General features: G+C 44.1%; 1 long non-coding RNA gene across 1 annotated transcript; it reads right to left on the minus strand.

Annotated features, from left to right (window-relative positions):
• Positions 1-2,887: 2,887 nt before the first annotated feature.
• Positions 2,888-13,739, minus strand: LOC136519429 (uncharacterized). The gene is made up of 3 exons (XR_010774911.1): positions 13,409-13,739; positions 13,137-13,277; positions 2,888-3,015 (listed from the first exon to the last, which is right to left on the minus strand). It is a non-coding gene; the product is annotated as an uncharacterized lncRNA (long non-coding RNA).
• Between the last annotated feature and the right edge of the window lie 171 nt (positions 13,740-13,910).

Genomic DNA, 13,910 nt, shown 5'->3' on the forward strand with positions numbered 1-13,910 from the left:
CTAGGACGTGGCTGGCGGCGACGTCGTGTTTCAAGTGTTTGGTATGGATGTTGCAAAAGTATATATGAGACATTGCATATGTTGCAATGACAATATACGCATGTTGCATGCGTATGTTTTCAAGTGTTTCTGGCGTTTTCATACTTTTGTTTCAAGTGTTTCATCTGGATGTTTTAAAAGTAGATCTGGATGTTGCATACATTGCAATGACAAAATATGCATGTTACAAGCCTATGTTTCAAGTGTTTCAGGTGTTTCAGACGTATGTTGCAAATATTTCATCTAGATGTTTCAAAAATAGATCTTGATGTTGCACATGTTGTAAATGGCTATACACGCATGTTTCAAGTGTGTCATCTGTCTACATACATATGTTGCATATGTTTCATGTGGATGTTTTAAAAGTAGATCGAGTGTTGCACATGCTGCAATGGCACCGGTGGCTGGCAGACGGCGGCCTGGCGCAGGGCTTCGCCTCCTACCTCGCGCCTTCCTCGCACGGCGCGCCTCGCCCTCTCCCTTCTCTTCCCTTCCCTCCATCTATGGTCACAATTCGAGCTCAGCCCACGAGTGCGTGGAGTCGCGAACGTCAAGTAGGCGCGGGGACAGGCTCGGCCGACGAGCGCGCAGAGTCGCGGACGTCTGATAGGCGCAGCAGCAGGTGTGGGACGGGCGGGCGGGCAGACGCAGCAGGCGCAAGCAGGCGTAGTAGCTTGTGTACAAGGTGGGGTAGGCTCAGGCGTCCGGATGGGGCTAGTGTCCAAACGTCTGGGCGCTAGCCATTCTGTACTTTTATATAATACTGGTGGCCTTATTTTGTCGTATCCAAAAACTTTGCTGCAAGGACACAGGTTATTTAAGGTTTGGGGGTTTGGGTTTATTGCAAAAGCAAATAACGCGTGCGGCGTGTTGCACTACGGGTACTTCTTGCTGCTGCTTTTCCGGTGACTTTCAGTAAGGGAGTCAGCTTGTTGGTCATTATTTTAGCTCAACCTCCAAATATTAGTTCTAAAAGGGCTCTTCGATAATAATTGTTATACCTCAGATGAGTAATACACTCATATGCCCGCAGCCATTGTTAATTAAGGATAGGTGGTTCAGCTATCGTTCCCTAATACAAACCGACTACAGTGGCTTTGGTATAGCTCCAACATTTTCTTGTACTACTGACTTTGTCAAAAAGAAATGATGTAGTTCTTGATTTAGATTAGACCGTTTAGTAGGGATTCAGATTCTCGAAGAAACGTTTTAGCCAATGAATTAGACTCATTTTATGGGACCATTGGCTGACAGGCTAGATTCTTATTAAAAAACAATGTTTTCCATTAAAACATATAAATAAATTAAAAGTATGCTTCAAAAAAAATCGAGAACTTCTTGTCACAGAACCGACCAATTTATAAGAGCACAAGTACAAAAACAATCGCCGAAACGATCAAATTCTCGAACTTGAGCCCATATAAACCCGGTAGTCAACCGAAATCTCGAAGGATTTCAAACCAACTTGCATACAACCAAGATCACAGTAATTCAACATAACATATCGTACGTTACAACATTTCGCATACGTTCGCAAATAGGTTACATCATCACAGAGTCATTGTTATTACAAAACAAGTCTTGTAAACATGCGGAAGCAAATAGTTTAACTCACACACCGAGTTCAAATACACATACTGGTTTGCTGATCACAGACCGCAAAAGCATTCAGATAAGAGAAAGGAGATCATGCCCATGATCTAGTCCTCATCACCCGCCGGGTGGAGACAATACTTGCAGAATCCCTGATATAGGAGGTCATCTGCAACAAGAGGGAATAAACCCTGAGTACGGGAATGTACTCAGCTAGACTTACCCGTCGAAAACCAAACAAATGACACCAAGGATTATGCATAGCTTAATGTAGTGGAGCTGGCTGACCCTTTCTTTTTGCAGAAAAGCATAAGTAATAATGATCAACTCTTAACCTGAACTAGCAGTGACTTTTTAGCCATTAACCTGTCATCTATATTAGCACCTGTACTAAGCAATCATTTTATTAGGGTGCAAACATTAATAACCATATCAGGTATTCATTGTGGCAACCTTATCATCATCCATTTAACCATATCGTTAAATTAATTGAATCTACGTTGCCGCTGCTCAGTCAAGTTCTCACTATCCGGGAGAGACGGCGATTCGAATCGATTCCTATCCAGCTGGAGGGGTATTCCTAAACACAAACCCTGCTTCCCCCGTCAGGGTCGCAAACAAGTCACCTTTGGTACGATTCAGGAGTCGCGAGTCCGAACAGATCGACATTCTCAGAGACCCACTCTGCCAAGGTTGTTCGGGACTCTAACCCGCCTTGGACTTATGCCAATGGCTCTCCGCACATCCTTACTACCTCCAGAATGTCGCCACTGCTCGCGTCCCCGGCCTGAGTCGAGCTACTAGGCTTCGCGGTCGGAACGACTTATCCGGCCAGCTAAGTGTTAGGCTGCGTTCAACATGACATGAGGACGTACAGCGTATCGGTCCTTAAACGACTCAGACGGAGTCACTATGTTCAAACCTACACAAGACCCCGCCCGGTCTTAATTCATTATTCACATGGTTCTTTTCCACGATAGCAAATATAGCCAACCGTGATCCACCTCATCCTAAAGCTCGCAGGTGACAGGAAATCACCTGACTTCTACCGCACTAAGCATGGCTAAGCATTTAACCCGTCCTGAACTTAAATAGGATTCCAGTGCGATATCTGGACAAGGAAGGATATATAATGCAGCAATTGGTTCCAACCAATTCCTATACTTAATGCATCATCAACAATAAAAGATACTCAATGTATTTGTGAAAACATAGGAGGCTTAATATGCTCCGGGGCTTGCCTTTCAGGAACTGAGGAAGGCTGGTGGTCAGGGCACTCGGGCAATTCCTCCGCGGCGACTGCTTCGTCGGCTTCCTGCACCTCGGGTTCCTCCTCCTGGTTGGCTCCCTCGAACTCCAGCAACGTCACTCCCTCCGGCACACCTATTGCATGAATGCGCAAGATAAATATCATGGATGCACATGATACGAATGTCGGGGATGCTCGGGGAATGCACATGTTCGCTGTAGTTTGCATATTCCAACTTAAGCCCTATTCAAATCACTTTACTTACCAAGTTTATACAACCTAATGTATAATTGCTCATCTTCAGTTAATGACCTAGCACCTGCACCTAAGCATATTCTCAAGTTAGGCTACCCCTAAACAATCAACGAGAACATTGCAACCACATACACTCAAGCAATTGTATTTCAGCAAATGAATACTATGTAGCGGTGCAGTAAACTAGCCATAACTGGAGATTTATAAATCCAATTGATATGCAACAAGACAATCTGGAAAGCTTATAAAATTGTCTACAAAACATTTTCAGACCTCAAAGCATGATTCAAACCTTTACCAGGTCGAATTCATCAATCAACAGAAGTCTATCCTCACAAGGCAGAGAATCAGCAAAAACTGCAACCTAACTTTAAACAGCTGTAGTTTCTAAACTACTGGGCCAAATGCCCTCAAATTTTGACAGGAGCTAGCTACCTAATTTAACTACAACTCTTGTATTCAACTCATTCACAGAAAACCAAATTATCATGGGGAGCTTTCTAAAGTCCCCAGATCTGTCCAGAGGGACATAATGCAAACAATTAATTACTAACTTATGATATAAACACTTAATTGGACAATACCAACTTTACTGACATATGACACATATCACAAGCACACCAGAAAGTAGGGTGTTCATCACCAAAACATTTCCTCTAATACCTTGCTTAATTTATTTAATTAATTAGAGAAAATAGTAAACATATGTGAAAGCTACACCATTAAATCTACAAAAATTACAGTAGACCCTACATACCCTAAGTAGACTGCCATAAAAATTTCACACCATTTTAGTAAGTACAACATCCTACACAAAAATGGTAAGGCAGAATGGCTTAAAATGGCATAATTAGGAAACCTTAGTGAAAAGTGTCAAGCAACAGATTTCATATTTTTCCTAGCATCTATAAGGTATCAAGATACTACCTACCAAGTTTCATGGCCATAGGACTCATAATTAATTTACTAAAATTTACCCAAGTATCTACCAATGATAAAAGGAAAATCTATAACTCAAAAACTACACATGCAATGACTCTTAAATTTTAACCAGAGCTTCTAACATACAAGACTAGCTTACCCACAAAATTTCATAATTTTTGGATCACATAAACTCAAGATATGATTTAAACAAGGTTGCATGCATTCAAAAACACATTTCAAGTTCCTATTTAATTCACCCAAAATTTCTACCTACTGTGCTCAAGATATATTTTTATTAAATACTAGACCTCACAGAGAGTCTAACAAAATTGGAACCATCCAATTTGGATCTACATAACAGGAGATACAAAAATATCAAATAAGCAATCAAAACTGTATTTTTGAACTATCCTTAAGAACAACAGCCACTGACGTGTGGGACCCGGCTGTCAGCCGACCCCACTGGTCAGCGGCAGCAAAGCAGAGGAGGCGGCTGCGACGCGCGGAAGACGGCGTAGCTCGCCGACGGTGACCTCACCGGCGACGAGAACGGCACCAACGTGACCGCCTAGACCTACTGCGTCGATTGGTACCCTAACCGCAAACCCTACCGACCTCTAGGTACCCCGGCCACGGAGCTCGGCGGCTCGGCCATGGCGCACGGCGGCGCGCGGCCGTGTTCCGGCTTGGCTGGACCGGCGTGGGTGGTGACATCATCACCCGAGCATCAGCGCATGACGGGGAAGACGAGACGCGGGCTAAGGATGGAGGAGTGGTGCGGTGGTGCGCTGGCCGCGGTGAGCGCCATCTCCGGCGAGGGTGCGACGGTGCGGGAACGCCGACAGCGGCCTCACCTGAGGTCGAATGACCGCGCGGAGATGACGACGAGCAAGAGGGGATCACGGCGGAGCTTCGGTGAAGGTGTAGTGCGCGTTTTCGCGGTGGTGAGTGCGCGGGAGCTTGCCGAAGCTCACGGCGGCAATGGGGAGCGGTGGTTCCGCTGCTTCGGCTGCGGAGGAGAAGGAAGGAAGCGAAGAAATGAACTGAGGCACAGGGGGGGCTCTCGGTGGCGTGCTGCGGCTTGTACTGGCGCTCTCAGGCCCGACGTGGCCTGGCCGATCAGGCCGGCGGTGACGCGCGGCGCCACGCGGCCGTCGAGTTTTGAATCGGTCGGGTCACTGTAGGTGTCTGAACTTTCGTTTCAGTTTCGACAATACCGACTGACAGGCGAACTTCAACGATGATTATCTCCTAAACCGTGTTGATTTAGCTCGTGGTATGATTAACAAAGTTGTTCATCTATATGCGAACTACAATCTTTACAATTGGAGCTCGAGCTGTTTGGGCTTGGTTTGTGAGATACAGTGCTCCAAACATCAGCTCAAGAAACTGAAAATTGGTTTATGACTTAGAAAATTTTTAGGGTTTCAAAATAGATCTCAAATCTAACTTGTGGGGCCCTTTAGAGCATGTTGTGCACATTTTCAAGACTTGACTTCTAAACAAAGTTTGTTCCTTATAAAATTCTCTACATCTTTGCTTTAGGTTGCTCAGACATGCAAATATCCTAAGCCACACTTTTTAAACAGTCAAACAAAAAGGTTCAGGGGTCAAATTTGGTCAAACCATGACTTGTAAACCTAATTAGTTAAAGTGACCAACATGAACAATGTTCCAAAAGACATTCTATGTGTAACTAAGTTACTTACAAGCATTTTTAGCCATACCATGCATTGGTCACACAAGAGTCAAGCAAGATATATACTGAAGCAATGAAAAACACAAGAAATGTTGCAATGTTTCATAGTCATGTTTCACATGTTTCATGATCTTGTTGCATAGTATTAACTAATCTGGTTTCACTAAGTGAGTGTCACATGTTGCACTTAAGTGTTGCACACTTTACATTTCATAAAAGAACAACACACATGAAATATACAACATGTTGCAATGTTTCGAAATCATGTTTCATGTGATATAAGTTCACGAATGGATGCATGATGCTCGTGTTCATGAAATGCAGTGCAAATGTGGAAGCTAAACACCTAGGGTGTTACAGCCCTCCCCCCTTATAAAAATCTCGTCCCGAGATTTGAAAAGCGTACCATTGTTGATAGAATTCCTTATAACCATCCCTCAAATAGTCTTCCCTTTCCCACGTTGCATCGCGTTCACTACCCTGATTGCTCCACATGACTTTATAGAACTTGACTACCCGACTCCGAGTCACTCGCTCACGAGTGTCAATCACTCGAACCGGCTTTTCTTCAAAGGTCAAATCCGATTTTAACTCGATATCCCCCAATGGAACTCTCTCTTCAGGGACGCGAAGACATTTCTTCAATTGGGATACATGAAAGACATTGAAGATAGCACTCATCTCAGGAGGTAATTGAATCTTGTACGCCACTTTACCACTTTGTCCAATGATTTCAAACGGACCAACATATCTCGGCGCAAGCTTTCGCTTCACACCAAAGCGTTGGACACTCTTCATAGGTGAGACTTTCAGATAAACGAAGTCTCCAACTTCGAATTCAATAGGTTTTCTACGTCGATCAGCATAACTTTTCTGCCTAGCTTGAGCTGCGGCCATGTGGGTTTGGATAGTACGGACTTGTTCTTCGGCTTCTTGAACAAAATCAATTCCATAATATCTCCTTTCACCGGCTTCTACCCAGTTCAACGGGGTTCTACACTTCCGGCCATACAAAGCTTCAAATGGTGCCATCTTTATGCTCTCTTGATAACTATTATTGTACGAGAATTCAGCTAGGGGCAACCATTTTTCCCATGAGCCCTTAGCCGAGATGACACAAGCTCTCAACATATCTTCTAAGATTTGATTCACCCGTTCAGTTTGCCCATTGGTTTGCGGATGATAGGCAGAACTTCTTACGAGCTTAGTCCCTAATAATCCGTGTAAGTGCTCCCAAAAGCGAGCAGTGAACTGTGGTCCTCTATCTGAGACAATAGTACGAGGGACCCCATGAAGTCGGACTATCTGGTTGAAGTACAACTCCGCGTAGTCGGTTGGACGAAAGTCTATGCGGACAGGAATGAAGTGTGCCGACTTGGTCAGTCGGTCCACAATTACCCAAATTGAGTTAAAATTCCTCTGAGTGGTAGGGAGTCCAACTATAAAATCCATACTTATCTCTTCCCATTTCCAACCTGGAATAGAGAGTGGCTGAAGTAATCCAGCTTTCATGTGTACCGCCTTGACCCGACAACAAGTGTCACACCTAGCCACATAAGCGGCTATCTCTTTCTTCATTTTGGTCCACCAAAATCGCGGCTTTTAAATCATGATACATTTTACTACTACCTAGGATGAATAGATAGCTTAGAGGAATGAGCTTCGGATATGATTTGGTTTCTGAGCTCTCTATCCTTCGGAACTACCAACCTATCCTTGAACCATAACACGCCTTCCTCATCGACTCGAAAATGTTTGGTTTCTTGCTCTTTCATCTTGCGCTTGATGTGAAACACACCTGCATCTGTCTTCTGTAGCTCGATAATTCGACTCTGTAGAGTACAACTGACAGTGATGTTGTGCAGGACTGCAGGATGAAGGAGCTTTGACAAATGGACATCACTCTCAATCAACGAGTGGCAATGAGACTTTCTGCTTAAGGCATCCGCGACGACGTTTGCCTTGCCAGGGTGATAGTGCACTTGAAGGTTATAATCTTTGATCAACTCGAGCCATCTTCTCTGACGCATATTTAACTCTGGTTGAGTGAAGATGTACTTGAGACTTTTATGATCAGTGTAGATGTTGCACACATTGCCAAGTAGATAATGTCTCCAGGCCTTCAAAGCATGAACAACTGCAGCAAGTTCCAAGTCATGCGTTGGATAATTCACTTCATGCTTCCTAAGTTGGCGAGAGGTATAAGCGATGACTCTACCCTCTTGCATAAGAACACCTCCTAACCCAATACCTGATGCATCACAGAACACATCAAAAGGTTTCTCGATATCCGGTTGCGCCAAAACCGGAGCCGATGTTAGAAGAGTTCGCAGGGTATGGAAAGCCGCATCACACTCAGGAGTCCAGACAAACTTCATGTCTTTTTGCAGCAATCGAGTCATAGGCTTGGCTATTTTAGAGAAATCCGGGATGAAGCGACGATAATAGCCAGCCAACCCCAGAAAACTCCGAACCTCGTGCACCGAGATGGGAGCCTTCCAGTTCAATACTTCTTGCACCTTGGTGGGATCAACCATAATTCCACCATCGGACAACACGTGTCCAAGAAAAGGTACCTCACGAAGCCAAAATTCACATTTGCTGAACTTTGCATACAGCTGGTGTTCTCGCAATCTAGTAAGAACCACCCGCAAATGTTCAACATGATCTTCTTCATTCTCAGAATAGACCAGGATATCATCTATAAATACCACCACAAATTTGTCCAACTCGGGCATAAACACTGAATTCATCAGATACATAAAATGTGCGGGGGCATTGGTCAATCCAAAAGACATAACCAGGTACTCATATAGACCATATCTTGTAGAGAATGCGGTTTTTGGAACATCCTCAGGCCGAATTTTGATTTGATGATACCCAGATCTCAAATCAATCTTGGAAAAGACTTTTGCCTTAGACAACTGATCAAATAAGATATCTATGCGTGGCAGAGGGTACTTATTCTTGATTGTAACTGCATTCAAGGGTCTATAATCTACACACATGCGTAGAGATTGATCCTTCTTCTTCACAAAGATGGCTGGGCACCCCCACGGAGATGAACTAGGGCGGATAAGGCCTTTCTTTAGCAGTTCATTCAACTGGGTCTTAAGTTCAGCTAGTTCATTGGGAGGCATTCTATATGGCCTTCTAGAGATGGGAGCTGTACCAGGAAGCAACTCTATCTTGAATTCTACTTCTCGATCCGGGGGCAATCCAGGCAAATCATCGGGGAAAACATCCGGAAAGTCACACACGACAGGGATATCTGCCAGAGACTTTGCTTGCACCGCATTGGTCGTGCAAGAAAGACTTGATATCCCTGGGTAACTGTACTAGAAAACCCTCCTGATTGCTAGGATCTCTGAGCATAACTACCCTAGTGGATGTATCGATAAGCACTCCATGACGGCTCATCCAGTTCATTCCCAATATCACGTCGATACCTAGCCCCGGTAAAATTACCAGATCAACCTGATAACTTCGCCCTTCTATCACAAATTGTACATCCCCAACTACCAGCTTGGTTGGGATAATACCACTGGCAGCCCTAATACAATAACCCTCACCCTCAACAGTATATGTTTTCTGCATAAACTTGGATGCAAATGATGGACTAATGAAGGAATGCGAAGCACCTGAATCAAATAGTACAACTGCGGGGTGTTGGTCAATCAGAAACTTACCGGCAGTCACTACCTCACCTGAAGGAATCTCAGTAATATTTGTGTGGTTCACTTGTCCTTGACGGCCACCCTGGTAATTATTCTTCTTAGGGTAAGGGCATTCCCTTGCCCAGTGGCCTGTCTTATTGCAATTCCAGCACGGCATGTTGCTTGGTGGAGCTCTGGAACTGCCCTGACTGGTAGTGCCCTTGGGAAGAGCAACTGTAAATGCCTTGCGAAACCCAGTCTTGGCGGGATTCTTCTTCTGCGGGGGGCGAAACTTGGCGGCTGATGCTGGAGGACGGAATGGAGCCCTTTGTGCGACGGGAGCCTTAGATTGTGAGGCACCCGCCTCATAGGCCCTCTTACGACTTTTTGAAGCAGCATACACAGCATTGTTGTTCTCTTGCGATAAAGCATCGCTCACAAACTCATTAAAATGAGCGCACTTGCAATTTCCCATGGTCTTCATCAGTTTGGGGCTAAGTCCCCGCTTGAAGCTTGCAATCTTCTTGGCATCTGTGTCCACAAACTCGGTAGCATACCTTGCAAGGTTGTTGAAAGCTTGCAGGTATTCGTTCAGGCTCTTGTTTCCCTGAGTCAGCTTCATGAACTCTGTATGTTTGATCGCCATAAGACCAGGAGGAATGTAATTTCCCCTGAAAGCAGACTTGAACTGATCCCATGTGATTTGGGCATTAGCAGGCATAGTGGACCGATGATGACTCCACCAAATGCCAGCAGGCCCATGAAGTTGATGCGATGCGTACTCAGTTTTTAGCACCTCAGTCAAGCGGAGCAGACGGAACTTCTGCTCGAGAGTATTCAACCACTCATCAGCTTGTAGAGGCTCCTCAGCCTCCTTGAAGATTGGGGGTTTCGTGTCAAGGAAATCCTTGAAATCACTGTACTGATTTGGATCCGGTCCTTGGCGTGGACCACGGCCATCACGATTCGCAATAGTACGAAGGGCCTCAGCCATAGTGCGCTGTCCTTCCGCAAGCATTGCTATAAGTTCCGTTGGTGTGGGTGGTGGTGGCGGAAGATCATCATCATCACTCGCACCGGTGGAACGAGTACGAGGCATCTGCACAATGCGCAACCAGTAATTATTGATGATGTCAGCACATTGGAGAAGAACAATATAATCGTGCCAAACTGTATTTACTGACGAGAATGAAAACTTCATACAATAAACAGAGGCAATAATTCATTCTCCAATCACCACATCATCAAGTAAATTACTAGCGCTATACGCAGTGCATTCCAACATGACAAGTTTTAAACTTCACCATTACGATACGCATCCCGAAGGGAGCGAATTGAGGTACTTTACCAGTATGACTGCAAAAGCTTAACTAGTGAGACTTGCTAACGAACTACTTGTCGAAGTGATTACTGTCCACATTGGAGACACCTTGGACTTCTTCTGGTATTCCTCTTCTTCAAACTTCTTGCCGAGAGATTTCACTTTAAACTTGGGATAAGCAATTATAAGGGATGGAGTAATGCAATATGAATGTCATGAGTGAATATGATGCATGCTCGTTCCGTACGTCTTCACAAACCTAAGAAATTTTAAGCTTTAGCAGACTATACGGTGGCATACATACGTTCTCTCAATTAGCGGTAACTAGTCGATCTACACGGTGCGTTGTTAGCGTACCTGCAGAAAAACTTCATTGCAGCCCAACCCAACAAGATATAATGCTAATTACACAAGTAGTACTAAGATACTCTCCATATATACATCCCCCGATATATATACTTCGGTATCCAAACTACCCGAGAAATGTACCCCCAATTAAGTACTTTCATATATACATGTATGCAACATGTAAATACTCCAGTAACCACAACTAGCTCTCCCCTAGACCGACGGTTGGACGGTCATGCTCTCGCAACTCACACTTACCTTAGCGTAGAGGCAATTGATCCATACATTACCATTCAAACGAATGGCATCCATGCAATATCACGCCGCATGGACGACGAAATAGAAACAATCAATTTCCCCCAGTTAGTAATTATATATAAGCCACCTAGAAGTCCTTAAGTGGGCTATAAGGGATGTGATCACCAGTATACCATAAAAATTTTGATTTTTGAACACTTATATATAACTATAAGTTTGAAAACCATTTTAACAACAAAAGCTTTTGTTTTAAATAGCCGTAAGACATGTTTAATGTTGAATCTAGCTCTGATACCAGCTGTCACAGAACCGACCAATTTATAAGAGCACAAGTACAAAAACAATCGCCGAAACGATCAAATTCTCGAACTTGAGCCCATATAAACCCGGTAGTCAACCGAAATCTCGAAGGATTTCAAACCAACTTGCATACAACCAAGATCACAGTAATTCAACATAACATATCGTACGTTACAACATTTCGCATACGTTCGCAAATAGGTTACATCATCACAGAGTCATTGTTATTACAAAACAAGTCTTGTAAACATGCGGAAGCAAATAGTTTAACTCACACACCGAGTTCAAATACACATACTGGTTTGCTGATCACAGACCGCAAAAGCATTCAGATAAGAGAAAGGAGATCATGCCCATGATCTAGTCCTCATCACCCGCCGGGTGGAGACAATACTTGCAGAATCCCTGATATAGGAGGTCATCTGCAACAAGAGGGAATAAACCCTGAGTACGGGAATGTACTCAGCTAGACTTACCCGTCGAAAACCAAACAAATGACACCAAGGATTATGCATAGCTTAATGTAGTGGAGCTGGCTGACCCTTTCTTTTTGCAGAAAAGCATAAGTAATAATGATCAACTCTTAACCTGAACTAGCAGTGACTTTTTAGCCATTAACCTGTCATCTATATTAGCACCTGTACTAAGCAATCATTTTATTAGGGTGCAAACATTAATAACCATATCAGGTATTCATTGTGGCAACCTTATCATCATCCATTTAACCATATCGTTAAATTAATTGAATCTACGTTGCCGCTGCTCAGTCAAGTTCTCACTATCCGGGAGAGACGGCGATTCGAATCGATTCCTATCCAGCTGGAGGGGTATTCCTAAACACAAACCCTGCTTCCCCCGTCAGGGTCGCAAACAAGTCACCTTTGGTACGATTCAGGAGTCGCGAGTCCGAACAGATCGACATTCTCAGAGACCCACTCTGCCAAGGTTGTTCGGGACTCTAACCCGCCTTGGACTTATGCCAATGGCTCTCCGCACATCCTTACTACCTCCAGAATGTCGCCACTGCTCGCGTCCCCGGCCTGAGTCGAGCTACTAGGCTTCGCGGTCGGAACGACTTATCCGGCCAGCTAAGTGTTAGGCTGCGTTCAACATGACATGAGGACGTACAGCGTATCGGTCCTTAAACGACTCAGACGGAGTCACTATGTTCAAACCTACACAAGACCCCGCCCGGTCTTAATTCATTATTCACATGGTTCTTTTCCACGATAGCAAATATAGCCAACCGTGATCCACCTCATCCTAAAGCTCGCAGGTGACAGGAAATCACCTGACTTCTACCGCACTAAGCATGGCTAAGCATTTAACCCGTCCTGAACTTAAATAGGATTCCAGTGCGATATCTGGACAAGGAAGGATATATAATGCAGCAATTGGTTCCAACCAATTCCTATACTTAATGCATCATCAACAATAAAAGATACTCAATGTATTTGTGAAAACATAGGAGGCTTAATATGCTCCGGGGCTTGCCTTTCAGGAATGAGGAAGGCTGGTGGTCAGGGCACTCGGGCAATTCCTCCGCGGCGACTGCTTCGTCGGCTTCCTGCACCTCGGGTTCCTCCTCCTGGTTGGCTCCCTCGAACTCCAGCAACGTCACTCCCTCCGGCACACCTATTGCATGAATGCGCAAGATAAATATCATGGATGCACATGATACGAATGTCGGGGATGCTCGGGGAATGCACATGTTCGCTGTAGTTTGCATATTCCAACTTAAGCCCTATTCAAATCACTTTACTTACCAAGTTTATACAACCTAATGTATAATTGCTCATCTTCAGTTAACGACCTAGCACCTGCACCTAAGCATATTCTCAAGTTAGGCTAACCCCTAAACAATCAACGAGAACATTGCAACCACATACACTCAAGCAATTGTATTTCAGCAAAATGAATACTATGTAGCGGTGCAGTAAACTAGCTATAACTGGAGATTTATAAATCCAATTGATATGCAACAAGACAATCTGGAAAGCTTATAAAATTGTCTACAAAACATTTTCAGACCTCAAAGCATGATTCAAACCTTTACCAGGTCGAATTCATCAATCAACAGAAGTCTATCCTCACAAGGCAGAGAATCAGCAAAAACTGCAACCTAACTTTAAACAGCTGTAGTTTCTAAACTACTGGGCCAAATGCCCTCAAATTTTGACAGGAGCTAGCTACCTAATTTAACTACAACTCTTGTATTCAACTCATTCACAGAAAACCAAATTATCATGGGGAACTTTTCAAAGTCCC

This window comes from Miscanthus floridulus, chromosome 18, assembly GCF_019320115.1.
Source record: "Miscanthus floridulus cultivar M001 chromosome 18, ASM1932011v1, whole genome shotgun sequence".
Lineage (NCBI taxonomy): Eukaryota > Viridiplantae > Streptophyta > Magnoliopsida > Poales > Poaceae > Miscanthus > Miscanthus floridulus.